The sequence below is a fragment of the Diabrotica virgifera genome, chromosome 2, assembly GCF_917563875.1.
Source record: "Diabrotica virgifera virgifera chromosome 2, PGI_DIABVI_V3a".
In the NCBI taxonomy this organism is placed as follows: Eukaryota; Metazoa; Arthropoda; class Insecta; order Coleoptera; family Chrysomelidae; genus Diabrotica; species Diabrotica virgifera.
Window position 1 is genome coordinate 239,356,917 of NC_065444.1, and position 8,314 is coordinate 239,365,230.

Here is an 8,314-nt window from a genome sequence, read left to right on the forward strand (position 1 = left end):
TCGACGGGATCACCGACATATTGGCCAACCGATCCAAATAAAACACCAGACCTATTGGATTTCTGTCTTACAAGCGGAATATCTCAATCATATACAGATGTAGTACCAAGTTTTGATTTATCATCAGATCATAGTCCCATAATTGCCACAATTAGCACAACGTTGATAATCAAAAAACCAACACCTCGACTGCATAGCTTTAAAACAAACTGGGACACATACCGACTAATCATAGAACAGGAAGTAAATCTACTAGTGAGATTGCAAACTCCCAAACAAATAGAAACAGAAACTAGTAATCTAATCAACTTATTTCAAAATGCTGCCAAACAGTCTACCCCTCAACCTGGACAAAAAAAAATTTCAGCCAACATTCCTCTTGAAGTAAAAAGACTAGTAGCAGAAAAACGAAAAGCCAAATAAATTTCACAAAGAACTCACAGACCAGACGACAGGACAATTTATAATAACAAAACTAGAAACTTAAAAACAGCTCTAGAACAGATGAGAAACAACTCATTCGAAAACTATGTATCAAGGAAACGCGTCAAGATCTGGAAACCAATCAAAAATAAAAATAAACCAATAAATACTTCCCCTCCAATTCGGAAAAACTCAATATCACCAGGACCATGGGCAAAAAGCAACAAAGAAAAAGCTGATTTATTTGCTGAACATCTAACTGAAGTCTTTAAGCCACACGACAATGACCAAGTACAAGAAGTAGAGCAGGAACTAGCCTTACCAATTAATCAACGAGAGCGACTAACTTTAATTACACCGAAGGAGATCAAAGATGAAATTAATCATTTGAATGAAAAGAAGGCACTAGGCACTGATCTCATAACAGCAACAATGCTAAAACAACTTCCTAAAAAAGGTATAATGAAGTTATTGTACATATTAAATGCAATATTAAGACTTAATTATTGGCCTGTATTACTAAAAATTGCCCAAGTAATTATGATACCGAAACCTGGTAAAGCTTTAACGGATGTTTCATCATACCGCCCAATAAGTCTACTGCCAATGATGTCAAAACTTCTTGAAAAGCTGTTACTTAAAAGAATTATGAGCGACCTAGAATTTCAAAACTGGATCCCAGAACACCAATTTGGATTCCGGCAAGCTCATTCTACAGTGCAACAATGCCATCGCATATCAAATGTAATTAATAGAGCTTTGGACAATAAACAGTATTGCACAGCAGCCTTTTTGGACATCTACCCCAGGCTGTGGGTGAAAAATAGGTCGATTTCAGGATATAATTCAGGAATTTTTGAAACCTATCAGGTGTTGTAAAGGACCATGCCAGGAATAACTTCTATTAAAATGTAACCAAAAATATTGTGCGCTTTTCTTTTAATTGCGATTTTCATTTGTTAAATTTGCAATTTTTAATGATTTTTAATTTTGCAGCTTAGGATATTGATTTTAGAGAAAAACTTTTTAATAGAAAGTTGCAGTAAATTAAAAAACCTACAATTTGAGGTATGGTAGGTTTAATTTAGTTAATTGGTTATTGCAAAACAGCCTGCGAAATGTCCAAAATGTCCGTTTTTTACAATTGCATTATTTATTATACAAATATTTTTTTTTTGTTTTTTAAAGCTTTAAAATGAAGATCTTTCAATTCCAAACATAAAAAAAAGTTGTAAAGCCAGATTAACGAATTTGTTGCTTAGATATTATAAATTGTTTATCTCAAGAGGTCAAATGTCGAAGGCTACAACTTTTTGAAAAAAAATCGTAGAGAGTTGGTGAAACATCCAATATCCTTCTAAAGAGTTATATTTTCATATTCTGATGTAAATAAATACGTAAAACATTTTAAAACCTCTAATTTTTGGGTTTGAAAATAAGGGGGCAATTTCGTTATAAACATTTAGAGCTAAAGCGGCCCTGTACGTCCTATGAGTTTTTAACTTACAGATTTTTGTTGCTGAAGATGAAACGAAGATTTATAAAAAAAAATAAATAATTTCTACGACCAACTGAAGCCGAGATAATTTTTGGGTTTGAAAATAAGTGGGCAAATTTCGTTATAAACATTTAGAGCTGAAGCGGCCCTGTACATCCTATGAATTTCTAACTTACAGATTATTGTTGCAGAAGACAAAATGAAGATTTATAAAAAAATAAAAATTTTCTACAACCAACTGAAGCCGAAATAATTGTTTTCTTTTTCTTAAATCGTGGTGCCTTTATTTATAACAATTAAGAAATTATTTTACAGTCATTGACTAAAGAAAGACTTATGTTATCTTAAAATAAAAATTATTATAAAATATAATTACATTTAATTATTAAAAATTATTTTTAAAGTCGGTGCTTTTGCGAGCGGCCGAATTTTGCAAATCGCCCGGCTCGCTTCAAATCCACCCGCTCGGAAAATTTTTACGTAACTTGTATTAAATTTTGACAGAAAACAATTAAATAATATTACCATTATAATATACAGTCTATTTACCACTGTATTTGTTATTCTTGATAAACTTTTATATGTGAAATTTAATTTCTGAAGAAATAATATTACAAAAATGATACATATATATGAAATATATAACTATATTTTTAATTTTTTCATTGTTATATAATTATAATAATAATAATGTTACTTCTTACTATAATATACAATATAAAACTTTTTCTTCTTGTAGTGACTATTCGTTTTGGATTTCACATATAAAAGTTTATCAAGAAAAACAAATACAGTGGTAAATAGACTGTATATTATAATGGTAATATTATTAAATATCAAAATTTAATACAAGTTACGTAAAAATTTTCCGAGTGCGCGGATTTGAAGAGAGCCGGGCGATTTGCAAAATGGGCCGCTTGCAAAAGCACCGATTTTAAAAATAATTTTTAATAATTTTTTTTTTTTTTTTAACATCCCATTTATTTACAATCTGTAATAATGATTACAATAAGTAAATTGTTTAACAATTAAAAGAGACTTGCAGGAGACTGTCCAGTGACAATAACCTATAAAATCATAATTTTAGTACTTAACAAAATTATTTGTGACTAATAAATAAAACCCTATAAATAAAACTCTATAATAAATAAAATATTTTTGAAAATTTAAAATTTAAAATTTAAAATCTTGTTCGTAGATCGCTTGGAGTGTGGCGCTTTAGCCTTCTGTTTGCCTGGGGTCTCATTAGGTTCTTCGCTAGCCTGTTGGGGTGGTTTTGTAGTCGGATGTCGTATTTTTGGGCGTAACTGGCAATTTCTTCTTTGACAGTCTTCATTTGGAGATCACGATTGATGTGTTCATTGGGCATGTACCACGGTGCATTTGTGATAATGCGCAAGGTTTTCGATTGGAATCTCTCCAGGATGTCGATATTGGATCTCGACGCAGATCCCCACAGTTGGATACCATAGCTCCATATTGGCTTAATCACTGCCTTGTATACTAAAATTTTATTGTACAAACTCAGTTGTGACCTTTTTCCTATCAGCCAGTACATTTTATTGAGTTTCAGACCCAACTGTTTTCTTTTCGTGAATATGTGTTTCTTCCACGTTAATCTGCGGTCCAAGTGCATACCTAGGTATTTTACGTCATCCTTTTGTTGTAGTACTTGATTATTTATTGAGACGGTTGGGCACGTATCTTTTCGATTAGTGAACGTTATATGTACTGACTTGCTTTCGTTTACTTTAATTCGCCATGTTTGTAACCAGATATTTATACTGTCGAGATTTGTCTGGAGCAGTTGCGAGGTGATGTACGGGTTTGAGTGAGCTGCAATGATTGCTGTGTCATCTGCATATGTGGCTGTGATGATGTTTTGGCTTGTAGGAAGATCTGCTGTGTAGAGTAGGTAGAGAACTGGTCCAAGGACACTACCCTGAGGTACTCCAGCGTTGATTGGATATAAGTTAGTGCACTGATCTTTAACTTTTACAAGGAAATGGCGGTCGGAGAGATAGGACTTGAGGATTAGAAAGTAGTTGAGAGGAAGGACTTTTCTTATTTTGTATAGCAAGCCAGTGTGCCAGACTTTATCAAAAGCCTGCGAGACATCCAAAAAGGCTGCAGAGCAGTATTGCTTCTCTTCTAAGGCTTTGTTTATGGAATTGCAGACTCGATGAATTTGCTCGGTGGTAGCATGTTGTTGTCTAAATCCAAACTGGTGGTTGGGTATTAGCTGCTTTTCCACGAGGATTGGCTGTAATCTGTCTAGTAAGAGTTTTTCAAAAACCTTTGACATCACTGAAAGTAGACTGATAGGTCTATAGGACTTAACTTCTTCTACAGGCTTGCCTGGTTTGGGTATTAAGATGATTTGTGCCACTTTCCACAAAAGGGGATAGTAACCAGTTCTTAAGATTGCGTTAAAAATCTGTGTCAAATATTGCACGCCTTTCTTGGGAAGTTCTTTTAAAATTCTTGCAGTGATTAAGTCGAACCCTGGGGACTTTTTCGGATTCATATCTGTTTGGATTTTGTTGAAAACTTGTTTGGCTGTGAATTTCTCCAACGGTGCTTCTAGTTGGTATGGATATTCTAAATACAATTGAATATTATCTTCTGCATCAGAGTTGTTGTTTTGGGCATGTGGTTGGAACACTTCCTCCAGGTATTTGGCAAAGACTGTAGCTTTTTCGTTGTTACTTTTAGCCCATCGTCCGTTACTGGCCCGGATAGGCGGATTAGAGAGTTGTGGTCTGTTAATCTTTCGTGTTGCCTTCCATAGCGAGTATTCGGAGGTTTCCGTAGCAGATAGATTTTGTAGATATCGTTTTATGTCGTTGTTTTTATTGTTGTTTAACAAAGTTTTTAGTCGCGCTGTAGCTTGGTTTAATCTATTTTTATCCTGGGGTGCACGGGTTCTTTGCCATACTTTCCTTAGTCTTCTTTTTTCTGCGATTTTTTCTTTTATTTCGTTGGGTAAATCTTTGTGTATGATTGTTCTTGGTTGTTTAGGTGTTGACTGCCAGCCAGCTTCCTGAATTATCCTACTTAATTGATTTACTGCTTCGTCAATTTCGCCATCCGATTTTAGTGGGATGTTTAGGTCCAGTCTCTCATCAAGGATAGCCCGGAATTTAATCCAATTGGTATATTTACTACTTAGATATGGTGGAGGTTGTGTTTCGAGGATATTCGTAGATATCATGACCAAGACAGGAGAGTGGTCGGATGAAAGATCGAAACAAGATTGTGCTGTCTGGGATTCAAGTGGTATTCCTTTAGTCACACAGAAATCAACCAAATCTGGAATTTTGTTTGTGTCTGTGGGCCAGTATGTGGGTTCGCCAGTAGATATGTATTTAAGGTTGTTGGTTTCCATTGCCATGTATAATTGCCTACTCTAATTTTTGGGTTTGAAAATAAGGGGGCAAGTTCGTTATAAACATTTAGAGCTGAAGCGGCCCTGTACATCCTATGAATTTCTAACTTACAGATTATTGTTGCAGAAGACAAAATGAAGATTTATAAAAAAATAAAAATTTTCTACAACCAACTGAAGCCGAAATAATTGTTTTCTTTTTCTTAAATCGTGGTGCCTTTATTTATAACAATTAAGAAATTATTTTACAGTCATTGACTAAAGAAAGACTTATGTTATCTTAAAATAAAAATTATTATAAAATATAATTACATTTAATTATTAAAAATTATTTTTAAAGTCGGTGCTTTTGCGAGCGGCCGAATTTTGCAAATCGCCCGGCTCGCTTCAAATCCACCCGCTCGGAAAATTTTTACGTAACTTGTATTAAATTTTGACAGAAAACAATTAAATAATATTACCATTATAATATACAGTCTATTTACCACTGTATTTGTTATTCTTGATAAACTTTTATATGTGAAATTTAATTTCTGAAGAAATAATATTACAAAAATGATACATATATATGAAATATATAACTATATTTTTAATTTTTTCATTGTTATATAATTATAATAATAATAATGTTACTTCTTACTATAATATACAATATAAAACTTTTTCTTCTTGTAGTGACTATTCGTTTTGGATTTCACATATAAAAGTTTATCAAGAAAAACAAATACAGTGGTAAATAGACTGTATATTATAATGGTAATATTATTAAATATCAAAATTTAATACAAGTTACGTAAAAATTTTCCGAGTGCGCGGATTTGAAGAGAGCCGGGCGATTTGCAAAATGGGCCGCTTGCAAAAGCACCGATTTTAAAAATAATTTTTAATAATTAAATGTAATTATATTTTATGATAATTTTTATTTTAAAATAATATAAGTCTTTCTTTAGTCAATGACTGTAAAATAATTTCTTAATTGTTATAAATAAAGGCACTACGATTTAAGAAAAAAAAAACAATTATCTCGGCTTTAGTTGGTTGTAGAAAATTTTTATTTTTTTATAAATCTTCGTTTTGTCTTCAGCAACAATAATCTGTAAGTTAGAAACTCATAGGATGTACAGGGCCGCTTCAGCTCTAAATGTTTATAACGAAATTTGCCCCCTTATTTTCAAACCTAAAAATAATCTCGGCTTCACTTGGTCGTAGAAATTTTTTATTTTTTTATAAATCTTCATTTCATCTTCAGCAACAATAATCTGTAAGTTAAAAACTCATAGGATGTACAGGGCCGCTTCAGCTCTAAATGTTTATAACGAAATTTGCCCCCTTATTTTCAAACCCAAAAATTAGAGGTTTAAAAATGTTTTACGCATTTATTTACATCAGAATATGAAAATATAACTCTTTAGAAGCAGATTGGATGTTTCACCAACTATCTATGATTTTTTTTTCAAAAAGTTATAGCCTTCGACATTTGACCTCTTGGGATAAACAATTTATAATATCTGAGCAACAAATTCGTTAATCTGACTTTACAATTTTTTTATGTTTGGAATTGAGAGGTCTTCATTTTAAAGCTTTAAAAAATAAAAAAAAATTATTTGTACAATAAATAATGCAATTGTAAAAAACGACCATTTTGAACCTTTCGCAGGCTGTTTTGCAATAACCAATTAACAAAATTAAACTCATCGTATCTCAAATTGTAGGTTTTTTAATTTACTACAACTTTCTATTAAAAAGTTTTTCTCTAAAATCAATATCCTAAGCTGCAAAATTAAAAATCATTAAAAATTGCAAATTTAACAAATGAAAATCGCAATTAAAAAAAAGCGCACAATATTTTTGGTTACATTTTAGTAGAAGTTATTCCTGGCATCGTCCTTTACAACACCTGATAGGTTTCAAAAATTCCTGAATTATATCACGTTTTTTCACCCACAGCCTGGGGTAATCAGCCAAGCATTTGATAAGGTATGGCACCCAGGATTACTTTATAAAATCAAAAAATCTCTACCCAACAAATACTTTGACTTATTAAAATCATATCTAAATCACAGAGAATTTGAAACTAAAGTGGAGGATGAACTATCAAACCGTAACAAAATTCAATCAGGAGTCCCACAAGGTAGTATATTGGGTCCACTTCTTTATGTACTGTACACATCCGATTTACCAACCTCTCCACAAACCACCATTGGAACTTTCGCTGATGACACAGCAATATTTGCAACTGAAGAGGATCCAAGAGCTGCAGTATTAAAACTTCAAGAACATCTAGACCAAATTGGACAGTGGTTAAAGAAATGGAAGATAAAAGCTAATGAAACTAAGTCAACACATATAACTTTCACACTAAGGAAAGACCAATGCCCAAATATTAGCCTTAATCAAGTCAACATACCACAACAGAGTATCGTCAAATACCTGGGGATTCATCTTGATTCTAAATTAAACTGGATACAACACATTTTAAAGAAGAAGAAACAAATTGAGTTGAGAGTGAAAGAAATGAATTGGCTTATAGGTAGAACATCTCGACTCTCAATTGAGAACAAACTGCTGATTTATAAAACAGTCATCAAACCTATATGGACGTACGGTATAGAACTATGGAGTTGTGCCAGCAAATCAAACACAAAAATTATCCAAAGAACTCAATCAAAAATTCTACGCACCATCGCAAAGGCCCCGTGGTACATTTCCAACCAAACCCTTCATAGAGACCTAAACATCCCGTTAGTCAGCACAGTAATTCAAGAAAGAGCCAACAGACACCACGAGAAATTGGAAGGCCACCCCAACCAATTAATATTACCACTACTGCAGCCACTAAACAACAGAAGATTGCGAAGATTATGGCCCATAGATCTTCGCTGAAACTGAGGTGAAACCGCTGGGTGATGTACCTCATAACGCCATTTTAGAGTACAATACTATAGTTGATATAAGTTATTGTACTTGTTATCAAATTAACTTATAGAATATGTAATTCTGATTGT